This window comes from Vicia villosa, linkage group LG5 (assembly GCF_029867415.1).
Source record: "Vicia villosa cultivar HV-30 ecotype Madison, WI linkage group LG5, Vvil1.0, whole genome shotgun sequence".
Lineage (NCBI taxonomy): Eukaryota > Viridiplantae > Streptophyta > Magnoliopsida > Fabales > Fabaceae > Vicia > Vicia villosa.
In genome coordinates this window covers 30,925,758-30,944,517 of record NC_081184.1, presented here as the reverse complement: position 1 = coordinate 30,944,517, position 18,760 = coordinate 30,925,758, and positions in this window count along the sequence as shown.

The following is an 18,760-nucleotide window of genomic DNA, read 5'->3' as shown; positions in this document are numbered from 1 at the left end:
CCACACCATTTGTATTTCACAACATACAAGCATATCCAAGGGATTTCAGTCATATCATGGTCTTTTATAATTAAAACATATATCAGAATGCTATACAAGTTTTAAGAGGCCTTCGATTCCGATACGAAGCGAAACTGCACTCATAATGGGGAATTATCAATTCTGTACCAGACTAGTTCGCTACAGCGAACTTCTGTTCGCTACAGCGAACTCAAACAGAAGCTAAACTTCTTCAAACCCAGGTCAGTTCGCTACAGCAAACTCCCAGCGAAGCCCCGATTCGCTACAGCGAAGGAAAGTTCGCTACAACGAATAAATCAATTTAACTCCCAAGTTTATTCGCTACACAGTTCGCTACAGCGAATGAAAGTTCGCCATAGCGAACTCTACAAAAACAGCAAAAATGCAGAACTCGTTTGGGGTCCCCAAACCCCAAAATCTTACATGCAATCATTCTTGATGGAGCAATAAGACATGGCAAAAGTACATACACGAATTACTAGTAGAATAGAGTCTAAAAACATGCATGAGTATGAAACATATACTCTCAATCCCTTAATTCCCTCATTAGCATAAACCCCAAAATCTCCCCAAAGTCTCTATCTATGAGACTCACCTGAAATCTGAAGAAGAAGGAGCTGCGAAAATCAGAAGAAGAGGAAGGATATTGCTGGATCAAAGGAGCATGTAAGGTAGAAGGTGAAGTTGTGATGCGGGTCTTCCTCCTCTTCCTTCTTGTTTCACGTTTCTTTCCTTTTCTTTCTCCCAAACTTCTGTTTTGTTCCAAAGACAAGAAAAAGAACTCAGCCAAACAACCCCTTAAGTCTTAGTGTTAGGTGCAATCACCACAATACCCCTCAACTAGACTTTATTTCCCATGATGCCATTTAGTTACATTCTAACTAAATAGAAAATAAATAGGATATTACATGAATACTTTAAATAGAGATAAAGAAGAGTTATATCCGAAAGATGATACAATTAATTAGTAGAGAAATTTTATGGATTATACAATTTTATTAGAATTTGAAAAATTTACTATGAAGGACCTTTTAACATTAATTAATATTTTTGTGATGAAACATGAAAAGGGAATGGTTATTATTTTTTTTTTGCGGTACTCTGAATGCAACTAATGATGTGGGAGAGAATAACTTATTTAGTTTTACTAACACAAAATAATAAAATAAATTTTCAAAAATATTAGGAGTTCCAATTTCTATTTCTCAATGTAAAAGTAATAAATATGATGCTTCAATAGATGGTGAGAGATAACAATATATTGGAGGTGATAAAATAAGCCATTGCTGCAATATTACACCATTGTAGTATATTGATCAGTCGTAAAAAATCAATAGACATTCTCATTCCCATATGAATGAGTAGTTGTTAAGTTTTCTCTACAACTGATGAATATACTATTTGAATATAATATAATTGAAGAAGAGAGATATAAAGGGATTATGTAGTTAACACTATACCCTATATTAGACAAGTAAGAAATTCCTAATACCATCTCCTTTTATATGAATAGCTTGGTAACTACTTTTGAGAAAAATATTATTTGATTAAAATTTGCAAATAAATTTTTTAACTTTTTGATATATTAAAAAAAGGAGGAAATTAAATAGAATAAGTTTTATTGCTACAATGATGGAATAAGCAATTTCCATTAATCAGTTAGTTACGTTTAAAATATTTTGAATATAACAACTACAAAAATGGGAGAAATATTACTCCCCAAATATAAATCATACACTTTTTGAAATGAAAAAAAAGAGAACATTATATGCCTTTCATTATTAAATCGGTTGAATTGAAGTTTTAAAATAAAAAAAACATTATTTTTACTACATTAGCAAATAAAGAATACTTTGAATAGAGATAAAGAAGAGTTATATCCGAAAGATGATACAATTAATTAATAGAGAAATTTTATGGATTATACAATTTTTTTAGAATTTGAAAAATTTAATATGAAGGTCCTTTTAACATTATTTAATATTTTTGTGATGAAACATGAAAAGGGAATGGTTATTATTTTTTTTTTGCGGTACTCTGAATGCAACTAATGATGTGAGAGAGAATAACTTATTTAGTTTTACTAACACAAAATAATAAAATATTTTGAATATAACAACTACAAAAATGGGAGAAATATTACTCCCCAAATATAAATCATACACTTTTTGAAATGAAAAAAAAGAGAACATTATATGCCTTTCATAAATAAATCGGTTGAATTGAAGTTTTAAAATAAAAAAAAAACATTATTTTTACTACATAAGCAAATAATGAATATTTTAAATAGAAATAAAGAAGAGTTATATCCGCAAGATGATACAATTAATTAGTAGTGAAATTTTGTAACATCCTACCAATATGTGTCTAGAATAATATCAGCAGAATACTAATAACTAGTACTGAGTACATACAAAAGTCAGGAATAATAACATAAGATGTATACATTTCAAAAATCATCTTGAAGATGGATACAATGAATATATCTACACAATGATAATAATACACATCGGAAGAAAAGATCGGCACAGTCTTCACGGCATCCGATCAAAAGCCCTTGATCCAAGCATCTAGCAAAACTCAATCTTGCACGGCACCTGAAAAAAATAATAAGATGAATGGCGTGAGATTACTAAATCTCAGTGAGTTCCCCTATCTTATGGGTTCTCTCGGCTCTACAGAGTACATACATCAACTACAGATCCATGTCAGATCCTAAGGTTTCCTCACTATCCAGTACAGGAAATCATATCAACTCGTAGCACCACGATTGAATGTCCATTTATCACCTGATTAGATATTCTGAGAACATATCACATGTTCGGATATTAGGTACATGTTTCCTCCAGAATAGGTCTTCCGTATTTACCTGCCAACCTTCTGTCGGGAGTTACCCTCAAGGTCTGGTCTTCTGGATTTACCTGCCTATCTGCCCTCGAAACAAGACCCCAAATCATACCTTTTCAATCTACATGGTAAGTAACTCATATGACTATAGAGAACCATGGAACCGACATTGAATCGCTACAATGATTCAACTCGTCCAATTTCCTGGGTCCAAATCTCACATAGAAGGTGAGGTACACATCCCCGGGAGTTCATCCCCGAAGAATAACTCCTGAACTAAGGAACCGACCCATTCCCGAGACCAAAGCCTGAGAATGCCCGCAATATATGTGGCACAGGGGCATCCTTGGAATTTCTTCACAAGAAGTAGCCAACATATATGTAACGTGCCTACTCGCAGTTACTGTCCTTTTGTCTGTCCTCTAACCCCTCGTCTCATACTTACTACACCATTAGATTGCAGGATTTTAGAAAGTAGTTGCTTGATAGGAAAAAGTAATATTAGGCTAGCATCCATTCATGTCTCTTGGCCTAGGTATCCTAAGGTTCACCTTACCATATTCATATTTTGTTAATCGACGTACACAAGTTACACCAAGTTGTAAGACCTCCTCGCCTATTGGTTCACATGCTTAGCTTCACAAGCTCTAAGACCTCAACGTCTTTAGTGTACGTGGATAACTTTGATTTTCATTACCACTCATTTCATTCCATGGTCCCTACAACCCAGTTGAAGGAACATTTATGCACCAAGGCATTTAGAATGATTAACAATACGATTATCCAAGCACTATCGTTTAGTAACAACGATACAAGAATATTCACATGGATATAATTAGTACTTAAAAGTATGACAATGTTGTGTAAGCTTAAGCATCTTGTAGCCCTTTCCGCTAGCTTTCCAATGCCTCCGACGGCGCCCAATTCTAAGTTACGGAACTCCAGTTATGGTCAAAACAGTAAAAGGATGATTTTCTGTCAGGTGCAATCGATTTGCACTGGTGTGCAATCGATTGCTCACTGAATCAGAAGCGCAGAATACCAATTTTTCACAGTGCAATCGATTGCTTGACCCCTGCAATCGGTTGCTTACTGAACCAGAAGCAAAAATCACATTTTTCTTGCATAAAACCAGTTCCAAAAGAGTTCTAACTCATCCATAGGTTCCCCAATAATCCAAATTTGAACCCCATCCTATTTCAACATTGCATATCATACAATTGCATCAAAAGAACATATAATTAACCGATTAAATCCATATGCAAGGAATTGATCACTATCTAAACCCTTAATCATGCATAATTCCCAATTCATACCCCAAGTTCTAACTATGGAACTCACCTGATAAGATATTCTAATTCTTCTTTTGATCGCTTGTGCCGCTCCAAAGCTCGATAATTCGCACGCAGATTTTCTGCATAATTCAACTTCAGACCCCCAACTTTAAACACACATTCCAACCTCGTAACAAACATCCAGCTATCACGTTTCCTCCCACTTGATCAAGCAAGATGAACTCTTCCTCCCTCTCCTTCCCATTCACGTTTCCTCTCTACTTCTCTCTCACATATGATACCAAGTTATTCTACCAAACAACCCCTTACTACACTTATTCAAGTGGAATTGACCACCTTGTCCTTTAACAATGTGAAAACTACAAGTTTGCCATTTGGTCCAATTTCAACTAACTTCTTTGATTCCAACCAATCTTCTCTTAACAACTCATAATATTTAGGATGCTGAAACCTAAGAGTGTCACACGTTCAGGGTTAACTTCCTCTAAATGTAACAAGCTAGATCTGACTTGATAAGAATTCAGTTCAGTTCATATGCCTGGTGTGTACTCAGTCACACAGGACACACACGAGAGAATCCCCAAAGATAACATCCACCATATCAGAATATCATGGCTACAACGACAATCACTTACTGCGGTCAGCCCGCCGATGTTGCAGATAACCACTATTTCAATCCACCTAAGTACCCAACACCTAGCGTAGTTCTAGGGATTCACTCGGGATTAGATGAATCACGACTAGCGTGGAACATGAATTTCTGCACTCTGCATATCCGCTCAATCAACTGCTGCCTAGCGTAGTTCTAGGACTCACACATTTCAAAATGAGCATGGAGATGCAGTAGTTCCTTCCATCAGAACAGATGTCTAAGAATTTTCCCAATTGGAGGTCACCACTTCCACTTGTTCGGTCAGCCCTTCACTGGGTAACTACCTATTACTTGGGGTACACCAGAACGATTCGGAGTGTAGCTCCTTATTTATACAAGTACTTCCCAAGCCAGATTGAATAAAAGATCCAATATCTCTGTCCAAACTCCCATAAGTCTTCCATTCAACCGTTTCTCCACCCATGTATGCTACTAACACCATGATCGAGCAACAATTTTCTAATCGGGGCTTTATCACAAAATTCCCTTACTTCATTCTTACTCAGTTGCTTCGTGAATTTCCTCCACTACTACCAGGATCCCAAGAAGATTCACTCCGTGCAATCGAAATCTAAGAACTCCCAATCATTTTAAACCTTACTACGATAGTTGGGTTGTCCACGATTCCTCGACCGACACTCCTCTTATGGTGGACAATCTCAACATCCCTTTTACTCAACTGGCTTCTACTACTTCATCTCGAGTCGTTTCAGATCTTACGCATCCTCGTAGTGGCTCTACCATGATCTTATCTATCGCATCTACAGTCAGTGAGCTGGCCAGGCTCAATGAATGGATACTACGATAGTAAGAATCGGGCGAGCAACACGCACATGTGAGGGAGAAGAGAATTGCTAGTGATGTCTCATGGCAGGGACAAGAATCAACCAGGCTCTGATACCAACTGTAACACCCCATACATATGTGTCTAGAATAATATGTAGCGATGTTATAAATGGTACAAGAAACATACATAAGCGGTAAAGACAAGGAATTAAAATCGTATACAATTCAAATGTCCAACTGAAAACGTATAAGATCGGCTTGTCTTCAACAATGCACAGTGGAAAGGTAATGTCTAACAAGGTCTTCCTGCCAATTGCTTATCCATAGGCTTCAAGTGATCCATCCAGCAATCCATCTACCTCTAACCTGTTCCTGAAAAATATTAAGAGGAATGGGGTGAGATTACTAAATCTCAGTGAGTTCCCCTATCTTACGGGTTCACTCAGTTCTACAAGGTGCATACAATCAAACAGATCCACCATGGATCCGGGGTTTTCCTCATGGTCTAGTACAAATACATACAAGGATACACCACCATTGGAAGTCCCATAACTATCCAATGAGGCAACAACAACAAACAGGCTCACGGCCAACAACAAACAAGTACAGTTCCACGACTTACGACTTATGACGAACCACACTGCTTACCCCAGGCAAGTCTTACTAGTGGCACTGCTCATCCCAGATAAGTCTTACTCGTTACGTAACACATGTAAGCCTGGAACCATACAGCAAACAAGCAAATATGCAGACCCGTACCCATGTACGAGGAATCCAGGAGTAAGTTACAGCCCGCTTATTAGGCTACGCAATCCACACCCTCGGTGAGTTACACCCGTACATCGCATCAAGAGACTTGCACATGCACATCGCAAGACCAATCGGATTCACTTCCTAAATGGATTCCATTCGAGATGAGTTACAGCCGCGACATTGCCTAAGTGGCGTCCGACCCCATCATTGTCTATACGCCGATGTGTTAACTGCTAGTGCAAATATGCCATCTTGACAATACGAGCCCACCGGGCGAAAGCCTAGTGACCTTGCCTACGTGGCATCACTAGAGGTGAATCGAAGGTAATGTTGCCTACATGGCACTACCTCTCCACCATACCAAGCACGCAGATGTGTTAACGGCTAGTGGAGAAACGCCCTATAAGACCTCCACATGCACACCGCAATGGTAGCTCCGGTGTGTAGAACATACCGAGAACGCCAATGTGTTAACGGCTAGTGGAGAAACGCCCTGAAAGACCTCCACATGCACATTGCAACGGTATCAAGTGTTCTATGCGATTTACCCCCTAATAGCCTAGGCCCACTCCGATTCAAGCATATGCAAATACAATCAAGCCACACAAGCAAGAGTCTACGAACGTTCAACCAGAACGAACGAGAACAACAGTAATCATACCACAATATAATCCACACAATTGCATTTCTCAAGCATACATGCATACAATTTGGATAGTGATCATATCATAGTCTCATACATTTAAAACATGTATCATCATATTATACAAGTCATAAGAGGCCTTCGATTCCGATACGAAATGAAACTGCACTCATATGGGAGAATTATCAATTCTGTATCAGACTAGTTCGCTACAGCGAATTTCTGTTCGCTACAGCGAACTCAAACAGAAGCTAAACTTCTTCAAATTCAGGTCAGTTCGCTACAGCGAACTCCCAGCGAAGCCCCGATTCACTACAGCGAAGGAAACTTCGCTACAGCGAATAAATCAATTCAACTCCCAGGTTTATTCGCTACACCATTTGCTACAGCGAACCATTCGCTACAGCGAATGAAAGTTCGCTGCAGCGAACTCTGCAAAATCAGCAAAATGCAGAAACGCATTTGGGGTCCCCAAGCCCCAAATTTCTACATGCAGCCATTGATGATCGAATAATAAGCTATAGTAAACATGCATACACTCATTTAGGGTAACATTATACAACCTAATAGTTAGGGTAACATCCCAGTCTAAGTTCAACCCAAGGATAACATCTCATTGACATAAACTCAAGGCTAAATGTGCTTATTATAATACTAAGCAACACCTACTCATGTGCCATAATCTACATCTACATCAAAAGCATGTTATCTAAGCAATATCACATAAAGCACTGAAATACCTTTCCAACGCTTCTGACGGCACTCCGTTTCGAGTTGTAGAACTCAAGTTATGGCCGTTTTAATGAAAACATAATTGTGTAGTCTGCAGGCATTCGCTGCAGCGAACACAGAGTTCGCTGTAGCGAACCTGACAGTGCAGAATACGAATTTGGGTTCTAACATCCATACTTTCCACCCCAATTCATCCCAAAACAAGCCCTAACATGTATCAACTTACTAGAACATGCAAGGACCTCATAAGAACACATTTTTCAACAATTAATTAGGCATACTACAACAAGTATCTAAACACTGACATATAGCAGGTATAATCTCCCTAACCCATTCAACATGCAAGAAATTCCCATTCCTACCCAAGTTCTATCTAATGGAACTCACCTTATCCCAAGAAGATTCTGAGTTGTAGAGGTTAAAAGGATGATGATTGTGCTCTCAAGGTTCTCCTTTGATCAAAACTCTACCTCCAATGTTGTCAAACCCGCATGCATGTCTTCCCTAAAAATCAGCATCAAACCCTCTACTTCAAACGCGTTTTTCTCCATGATAAAGAACATGCAAGAGGCGATCCATATATGCAAATTGTAGAGAAAATCGTAAGCTTTCCAACGGGACCAGAATCAGCTCAAACGGAGTTACGAGTGAAGAGTTATTACCTGTTTAGTTAAGGTTGTTCTTAGAGTGCGAAAATGCAATTGATGAAGATGAACATAAGCTTCTCTTCCTTCTATTACTCTACTTCCACTATAAAAATATGAGATTATGCAGCCAAACAAACCCTTATTAAAGATATATTTCTCTCTTGGACCAACATTCCCTTTAACTAAATGGTATTTACCAACTTGCCATTTAGTTCACTTCTAACTAAGCTCATAGATTCCACTAATTCTCTTTAACCCTTCATAGTATATAAATATACATTCTTAGACAATATGGGATATTACAACTAACACAAAATAATAAAATAAGTTTTCAAAAATATTAGGAGTTCCAATTTCTATTTCTGAATGTAAAAGTAATAAATATGATGCTTCAATAGATGGTGAGAGATAACAATATATTGGAGGTGATAAAATAAGCCATTGTTGCAATATTACACCCATGTAGTATATTGATCAGTCGTAAAAAGTCAATAGACATTCTCATTCCCATATGAATGAGTAGTTGTTAATTTTTCTCTACATGTAATACCCGATATTATATTTATTCAATCTTTATATTTGCTAATATGATTAGTATGAAATAAGGTGGATAAATATGGTATATATATATTTCTACTAATTGGTTTATGGGACTAGCTTAACCTATTAGTAGCAATAAGAGGGGCATATTAGTAATTTCACCCTTAAATAGAAATGGGGCATGTTTGGTTGCTCCTCTTCTTTCTTTCTAAAAAACCATAATTTTTGGTTAGAGAAGAAAAGGGAGAGAAGTGTGGAAAGAGAGGAAGAGGAAGAAGAGTCCCAAAACTCAGTACAAGCTTCATCCTTGCATGCAACCAGTTCTGTCCCAATCTTGCTCTTGTCATCATCATCTTGCTTTCAGCTCTGTCATCATCATCTTCTCCAACTCTATGGTGAGTCCCTAGTTAGCAACCATGGGGTTTTGCATGTGAGGATTCAATTGGGGTTTAGGGATTGTGAGCAAATCATGAATCAATGATGCTAACTATGTTGTTCTGCTATAATCCTTGCATGCTGATATTCTTAAATGTATTTGTATGATGCAATTTCGTTGGGACTGTTTTATAAGTGTAGGGGATCAAGCATGGGATGTTTGGGACTGGTTTAGAGCTTCTAAAACGCAGAAAATTGATTCACTACAGGGTATTCGGTTACGGGTCTTTGGGTAACCGATTACTCTGTTAAAAATGCAATTTTGGACTGTTTTTAGTGCCAGTAATGGGTTACTGAGTTTGGGTAATCGGTTACCCTGGGCGTAGAGGAAAAAAAAATCAGCAAACTTCGGAAATTCGTAACTTTTGCGTCGTAAGTCCGTTTCGCGCAAACTTTATATCGTTGGAAAGCTAGCGACGTGTACTTTCTAATAAAATTGGTCCCCAAACCAGAATGCTAGATTTAATTATATTTGAACCCCACTTAGGTTGCGTTATGTCCCGAGCTTTGTGATCAATGGGACAGCCCCGATCATGTGATCTTGGGCTCACACCTGAGCTACCGTTGCAGTGTGCTTGTGAGGGTCTTGAGGCATTTTCCCACTTGGCGTTAACACACTTGCGTGCTCGGTATGGTGGCGTTGTGCGGCCAAGTAGGCCTACGCATGACAGGTAAACCATCTCTAGTGGTGCCATGTAGGCTACATCACCAGGCTTTCGCCCGATGGACCCATGTGTCAAGATGGCGTATTGTACTCGGCGTTAACACATGTGCGTGAAGATGGTTAACGGGACAATGACGCCAATTAGGCTAAGGTCATCTCGCGGCCATTTAGGCTTGTGCGAACCCGTCTAATCATCTTGCGGTGTGCTTGTACAAGTCTCTTGACAATAGGCATGGGCGTGTTTCATCGAGGGTGTGTTTTTATAACCTAGTCGAGGCATTAACGCGTTTCTGGATTCCCCGTATATGGATGCGGGTTTTGCATACTTGGTTTCTTATATAATTGTACATTTTCATTATTCATCCAATGGCGGATGAATTGATTATTTGCTCCGTATTTGTACCGGAAGTAAGAATAACCCCGAATCAATGGTGGATTCGTTCATTTGTAGTATGTTCCCTTTAGATCCGAGTGGACTAGTAGGATAGGCGGACTCACTGAGATTTAGTAATCTCATCCCATTCCAATTATATTTTTTTCAGGTGGTTCGAGACAAGATCGCGGTAAGGGAAAGATGGATTAGATCTCTTGGCGATGCTTGGATGTTTCTTTTAGTTCTTATCGTGCTTGCTAGTTTATGTGTTTTGGACATGTACTATTATGATGTACTTGTATTTTGGCCATGATACATTCGGCTTTTGTATTCGTACACTTCTACTTTCTGCTGCAAAACATTATGTATTTGTCGTCTTATGAACCATTTATAATACTTTATGCATATTATTCTAGACAAATATGTGTGAGGTGTTACAGTTGGTATCAGAGCTGGTCGATCCTCGACTTTGCTAGGACGCATCATAATGCAGTACAATTCTGCCTGATATGTGTATAATCAGTAGGATTCCTTATGTCTTATTTATGGTATTGAGCCTGATCAACTTGATTCCATGCGTAGGACAGACAGGGAGATGGCTGAGCAACGCAGAGGTCCCGGAAGGCCCAGAACTAGGCATGTGGAGCCCGAGCAAGAAGCTGGAGGTGCAGGCGTGCCTTGGCAACAGATGATGCAGCAGAACCAGATGATGGATCAAATGATGCAAGGCATGCAGGGACAACAACCTCCTGCTCAAGTTCCCGTTCCTCAAGCTGCAGCTGGACCTGATTTTCGTGCCTTCTTCAGGATGGATCCCCCAGAGTTTGTTGGCGGACTTGATTCACTCTTGGCTCATGATTGGTTAGCGGGTATGGAGAGGGTGTTTCAAGCTATTCAGTATACTGAAGAAGAGAAGGTGATCTTTGCTACTCAGAAGATGAAGGGACCAGCTCTTAGGTGGTGGAACACTGCATCCACTTATTTCACCACTCAAGAGATTCCTAAGGATTGGCAACACTTCAAAGTGGCATTCTTGGAGAAGTATTTCCCTAATAGTGTGAGGACTCAGAAGGAAAGAGAATTCCAAAATTTCAAGCAAGGTGACATGTCTGTTTCAGAATATGCGGAGAAGTTCGAGGACTTGGCAGACTACTCCAGATAGGCTGTTTATGCTCCAGATGAACTATGGAAGATTGATCAATTCATGATGGGTTTGAGGGCCGACATTGCTCATATTGTTTCCCAAAGAGAGTTCACCACTTATGCTGAATGTTTGAGGCAATGCTATGTTGCCGAAAACAGCTTGAAGAGGGTTCAAGAAGAGAGGAACCAGAACAAGGCTAATTTTAGGGAGCAAGGGAGATCTACTCAACATTTGAGGCCCCGTAACCCTCCATCAAAGAAGAAGCAGGTTTATGCTGACCAATCAGCTCAACCGCCTTATTGTCGCAAGTGTAATAGGAAGCACACTAGGGAGTGCCCCAACTCTTCAGTGACTTGTTACGAGTGTGGCGAGCCAGGTCACATATCCAGATTCTGCCCCAAGAGGAGAGCTTCTGGGAAGACTACCGGTCGAGTTTACACTTTGGATTCGAGGAAGGCTAAGGGAAACCATAATCTCATTGCGGGTACGTGTTATGTTAACAATCAACCTTTATGTGTTTTAGTTGATTGTGGAGCCACTCATTCTTTTATCTCCACCGAGTGCGTCTACCGACTTGGTTTGGAGGTTATTCCGTTACCTGAACCCATGATTATTTCTTCAGCAACGGATGATACTGTGGAAGCTCGACTAATTTGTAAAGATTGTTCAGTGTCTTTTAATGGTCGTGACTTACCGATTGATCTAATTTGCTTACCCCTCAAGAAGCTTGATGTCATTCTAGGGATGGATTGGTTGTCTCTTAACTCGGTGTACATTGGTTGCAAAGAGAAGGCCATATTCATTCCTGCTGAAGAGACTTCTTCCGATGATGCAATTACCAAGTTGATAGAAGGTACAATCAGCACGGTTAATTATCTCTTTTCTCAAGAAAGATCCTTTCTTTTGGTTCTTTCCAAAGAACCTTCTGTGAGAGTTGAATTGTCGGAGATTCCGGTGGTGTGCGAATTTCCTGATGTATTTCCTGAGGATATCACTTCTCTTCCTCCAGAAAGGGAAGCGAAATTCTCAATCAATCTTGTTCCTGGAACAGCCCCAGTTTCCATCACTCCATATAGGATGTCTCCTATTGAACTCAGAGAACTGAAGCGCCAATTGGAAGAGCTTCTTGCTAAGCATTTTATCCAACCCAGTGTTTCTCCATGGGGAGCTCCTGTTCTTTTGGTAAAGAAGAAGGACGGAAGTATGCGCCTGTGCATTGATTACCGTCAGCTGAACAAAGTTACCATAAAGAACAAATATCCTCTGCCACGGATTGATGACCTCCTAGATCAGTTGAAAGGAGCCAGTGTGTTCTCGAAGATTGATCTTAGGTCAGGTTACCATCAGATCCGAGTGAAGAGTTCAGATGTACCTAAGACTGCATTCAGGACTCGATATGGTCACTACGAGTTTTTAGTTATGCCTTTTGGTGTAACTAATGCTCCAGCAGTTTTCATGGATTACATGAATCGGATCTTTCAACCATATCTGGACCAGTTTGTAGTGATCTTCATTGATGATATTCTTGTGTATTCTCGTACTCCTGAAGATCATGAAGAACACTTGCGGATTGTGTTATCTACTCTTCGAGAGAAACAGTTGTATGCCAAATTCAGTAAGTGTGAGTTTTGGCTATCCGAAGTAAGTTTTCTTGGTCACGTCATCTCAGGAGGAGGCGTAGCAGTGGATCCTTCTAAAGTAGAAGCAGTGGTGAATTGGGATAGGCCAAAGAGTGTGACTGAAGTCCGAAGCTTCTTAGGTTTGGCAGGTTATTACCGGAGATTTATCATGGGGTTTGCTAAGTTAGCCTTACCATTAACAAAGCTTACGCGAAAGGAGGTTGCTTTTGAATGGGATTCCGAGTGTGAACAAAGTTTCCTGTAACTTAAGAAGAAGTTGACTACTGCACCCGTGTTAGTGATTCCGGATCCAAACCGATCCTATGAGGTGTTCTGTGACGCTTCTAAGAAAGTTTTAGGTGGAGTATTGATGCAAGATGGTCAGGTGGTAGCCTATGCCTCTCGGCAGTTGAGATCTCATGAAGAGAATTACCCGACCCATGATCTTGAGCTTGCTGCAATAGTTTTTGCACTTAAAGTGTGGCGACATTACCTATATGGCGTTCACTTTGAAATGTTTAGTGACCACAAAAGCATGAGATATCTCTTTGACCAGAAGGAGTTGAATATGCGACAAAGGAGATGGATGGAGTACCTCAAGGATTATGACTTTGAATTGAAGTATCATCCAGGAAAGGCCAACAAAGTGGCAGATGCATTAAGTAGGAAGGAATTTCGAGTTGCTGAGTTGATGATGTTAGAACATGGATTGTTGGAAAGGTTTCGAAATCTTAACCTTCGGTTTGAATGGACGCCCAATGGTGTGTTGATTAGTAACTTGAGCATCCAGAATGAGCTACGGGAAAGAATTCGGATATCCCAAGGGTATGATGAGCAATTGCAGGCGAGCGAAGGCATGCCTGATTTTGTTAGAGCACCTGATGGGGTAATCTTGTTTCAGCAACGGATGTGTGTACCAAATGATTCTGAGTTGAAGCGTTTGATTCTGGATGAAGCACACAAGAGTAGATTTTCTATTCATCCTGGATCGACTAAGATGTATCAAGATTTGAAGAAGGACTTTTGGTGGCCAGGTATGAAGAAGGAGATTGCGGAATATGTAGCACAATGTCCCATTTGTCAACAGGTTAAGATTGAACACCAGAGGCCAGGAGGAATGTTGCAACCACTGGAGGTACCAACGTGGAAATGGGATTCTATCTCTATGGATTTCATTGTGGGATTACCTCGTACTCGAGGCGGACATGATTCTATATGGGTAATAGTGGACAGGTTGGCTAAGTCTGCTCACTTTTTGCCTGTAAAGACCACTCACAAGGTGATTCATCTTGCAAGGCTTTTCATAGCAGAGATTGTACGGTTGCATGGAGTGCCGTTCAGTATAGTGTCTGATCGTGATCCAAAATTCACTTCGAGATTTTGGAAGATGTTTCATAAGGAATTATGGACTAGATTGGATATGAGCACGTCTAACCATCCTCAGTCTGATGGGCAGACGGAGAGGACAATCCAGACAATTGAAGATATGTTGAGAGCTTGCATTTTAGAAGAAGGTGGGAGTTGGAAAGATCATTTGCCGTTGGTAGAGTTCGCTTACAACAACAGTTACCATGCTAGTTTGGGTATGGCTCCCTACGAAGCTCTATACGGGAGAAAATGTCGATCACCATTGTGTTGGGCTGAAGTAGGGGAGAAGAGTATTATTGGACCAGAGATTATACAAGAAACTACCGAGAAAGTTAAGATGATCCGGGATAATCTCAAGAAAGCCCAAGACCGACAGAAGAATTATGTGGACAAGCGGAGGAGACCGTTAGAATTTGAAGTTGGTGATCATTTGTTTTTGAAGGTTACTCCAAGATTGAGGTTGGGAGGACCGTTCAAGACGCGTAAACTCAGTCCGAGATATGTGGGACCGTATCAGATTATGAGTCGGGTAGGTGAGGTGGCTTATCAGTTGGCATTACCACCTTCACTATCCGGGCTGCATGACGTATTCCACGTATCTCAGCTCCGGAAGTTCATGCCCGATACCTTTCATCCTATCCTTCCGGATTCTGTTGAGGTAGAACCAGATCTTTCCTATGATCCTCAACCTTGATGTATCTTGGAGCGTGCTAGCAAGTCCCTCCGGAGTAAGGAGATACCTATCGTGAAAGTGATGTGGGATGAGACGCGTCCTGAGGAAGCTACTTGGGAACTTGAGTCAGAGATGCGGGAATCTTATCCTCACTTGTTTTGGTAAGTTTCCTTTGAATTCGGGGACAAATTCTATTTAAAGGGGGGAGAATGTAATACCCGATATTATATTTATTCAATCTTTATATTTGCTAATATGATTAGTATGAAATAAGGTGGATAAATATGGTATATATATATTTCTACTAATTGGTTTATGGGACTAGCTTAACCTATTAGTAGCAATAAGAGGGGCATATTAGTAATTTCACCCTTAAGTAGAAATGGGGCATGTTTTGTTGCTCCTTTTCTTTCTTTCTAAAAAACCAGAATTTTTGGTTAGAGAAGAAAAGGGAGAGAAGTGTGGAAAGAGAGGAAGAGGAAGAAGAGTCCCAAAACTCAGTCCAAGCTTCATCCTTGCATGCAACCAGTTCTGTCCCAATCTTGCTCTTGTCATCATCGTCTTGCTTTCAGCTCTGTCATCATCATCTTCTCCAACTCTAAGGTGAGTCCCTAGTTAGCAACCATGGGGTTTTGCATGTGGGGATTCCATTGGGGTTTAGGGATTGTGAGCAAATCATGAATCAATGATGCTAACTATGTTGTTCTGCTATAATCCTTGCATGCTGATATTCTTAAATGTATTTGTATGATGCAATTTCGTTGGGACTGTTTTATAAGTGTAGGGGATCAACCATGGGATGTTTGGGACTGGTTTAGAGCTTCTAAAACGCAGAAAATTGATTCTGCTACAGGGTATTCGGTTACGGGTCTTTGGGTAACCGATTACTCTGTTAAAAATGCAATTTTGGATTGTTTTTAGTGCCAGTAATCGGTTACTGAGTTTGGGTAATCGGTTACCCTGGGCGCAGAGGAAAAAAAATCAGCAAACTTCGGAAATTCGTAACTTTTGCGTCGTATGTCCGTTTCGCGCAAACTTTATATCGTTGGAAAGCTAGCGACGTGTACTTTCTAATAAAATTGGTCCCCAAACCAGAATGCTAGATTTAATTATATTTGAACCCCACTTAGTGTGTCGCGTCGAGTGAAATTGAATGTTGCTATTTCCCCTGAGAACAGTTTCGTTCCGTAAAGGGAACCGAATGTCTCCTTAGTCACGTGAGACTTGTTTAATTGGTATTCAAACATGCTAATGTCATATATGATCATGGATGTGGTAATTTTAATATGTGAATTATGCATGATTAGAATGAATTAATCTCACTGCACTTAATTGCTACATTATGTTTACATGTGAATGCTATATTGTGATGAGACATGAATATATTGTTGATGCCCGTTGTTTCGGTTAAACAATTGGGATTGTGTGCCTGTGTGATTGGCGATTGATATGTGTGTATGCTTGAATCGAAACGGGCCGGGGGCTAGGTTGCGTTATGTCCCGAGCTTTGTGATCAATGGGACAGCCCCGATCATGTGATCTTGGGCTCACACCTGAGCTACCGTTGCAGTGTGCTTATGAGGGTCTTGAGGCATTTTCCCACTTGGCGTTAACACACTTGCGTGCTCGGTATGGTGGCGTTGTGCGGCCAAGTAGGCCTACGCATGACAGGTAAACCATCTCTAGTGGTGCCATGTAGGCTACATCACTAGGCTTTCGCCCCATGGACCCATGTGTCAAGATGGCGTATTGTACTCGGCGTTAACACATGTGCGTGAAGATGGTTAACGGGACAATGACGCCAATTAGGCTAAGGTCATCTCGCGGCCATTTAGGCTTGTGCGAACCCGTCTAATCATCTTGCGGTGTGCTTGTACAAGTCTCTTGACAATAGGCATGGGCGTGATTCATCGAGGGTGTGTTTTTATAACCTAGTCGAGGCATTAACGCGTTTCTGGATTCCCCGTATATGGATGCGGGTTTTGCATACTTGGTTTCTTATATAATTGTACATTTGCATTATTCATCCAATGGCGGATGAATTGATTATTTGCTCCGTATTTGTACCGGAAGTAAGAATAACCCCGAATCAATGGTGGATTCGTTCATTTGTAGTATGTTCCCTTTAGATCCGAGTGGACTAGTAGGATAGGCGGACTCACTGAGATTTAGTAATCTCATCCCATTCCAATTATATTTTTTTCAGGTGGTTCGAGACAAGATCACGGTAAGGGAAAGATGGATTAGATCTCTTGGCGATGCTTGGATGTTTCTTTTAGTTCTTATCGTGCTTTCTAGTTTATGTGTTTTGGACATGTACTATTATGATGTACTTGTATTTTGGCCATGATACATTCGGCTTTTGTATTCGTACACTTCTACTTTCCGCTGCAAAACATTATGTATTTGTCGTCTTATGAACCATTTATAATACTTTATTCATATTATTCTAGACAAATATGTGTGAGGTGTTACACTACAACTGATGAATATACTATTTGAATATAATATAATTGAAGAAGAGAGATATAAAGGAATTATGTAGTTAACACTATACCCTATATTAGACAAACAAGAAATTCTGTAACATCCCTAACATTATATGCCTTTCATAAATAAATCGGTTGAATTGAAGTTTTAAAATAAAAAAAAACATTATTTTTACTACATTAGCAAATAATGAATACTTTGAATAGCGATAAAGAAGAGTTATATCTGAAAGATGATACAATTAATTAGTAGAGAAATTTTATGGATTATACAATTTTTTAGAATTTGAAAAATTTAATATGAAGGACCTTTTAACATTATTTAATATTTTTGTGATGAAACATGAAAAGGGAATGGTTATTATTTTTTTTTTGCGGTACTCTGAATGCAACTAATGATGTGAGAGAGAATAACTTATTTAGTTTTACTAACCCAAAATAATAAAATATTTTGAATATAACAACTACAAAAATGGGAGAAATATTACTCCCCAAATATAAATCATACACTTTTTGAAATGAAAAAAAAGAGAACATTATATGCCTTTAATAAATAAATCGGTTGAATTGAAGTTTTAAAATAAATAAAAAAACATTATTTTTACTACATAAGCAAATAATGAATATTTTAAATAGAAGTAAAGAAGAGTTATATCCGAAAGATGATACAATTAATTAGTAGAGAAATTTTAGGGATTATACAATTTTTTTAGAATTTGAAAAATTTAATATGAATACAACTAATGCTGTGGGTTGTTACAGGTTATTATTATTTTTTTGCGGTACTCTGAATGAGTAGTTGTTAATTTTTCTCTTCAACTGGTGAATATACTATTTAAATATAATATAATTGAAGAAGAGGGATATAAAGGAATTATGTAGTTATGTAACACCCATATATAATTACATGCATCAAATCATATAAATATACATGAATCCAAGTATTTGGTACTGAAATACTGATAAGTTCCTAGTCAACACATTATACATATTAATGCCCTAATACAAACTTTCTACACAATGGCATAATACATATAAGATGTTCAAAATAAAATACTAAGAACAAGATCAACAATGAT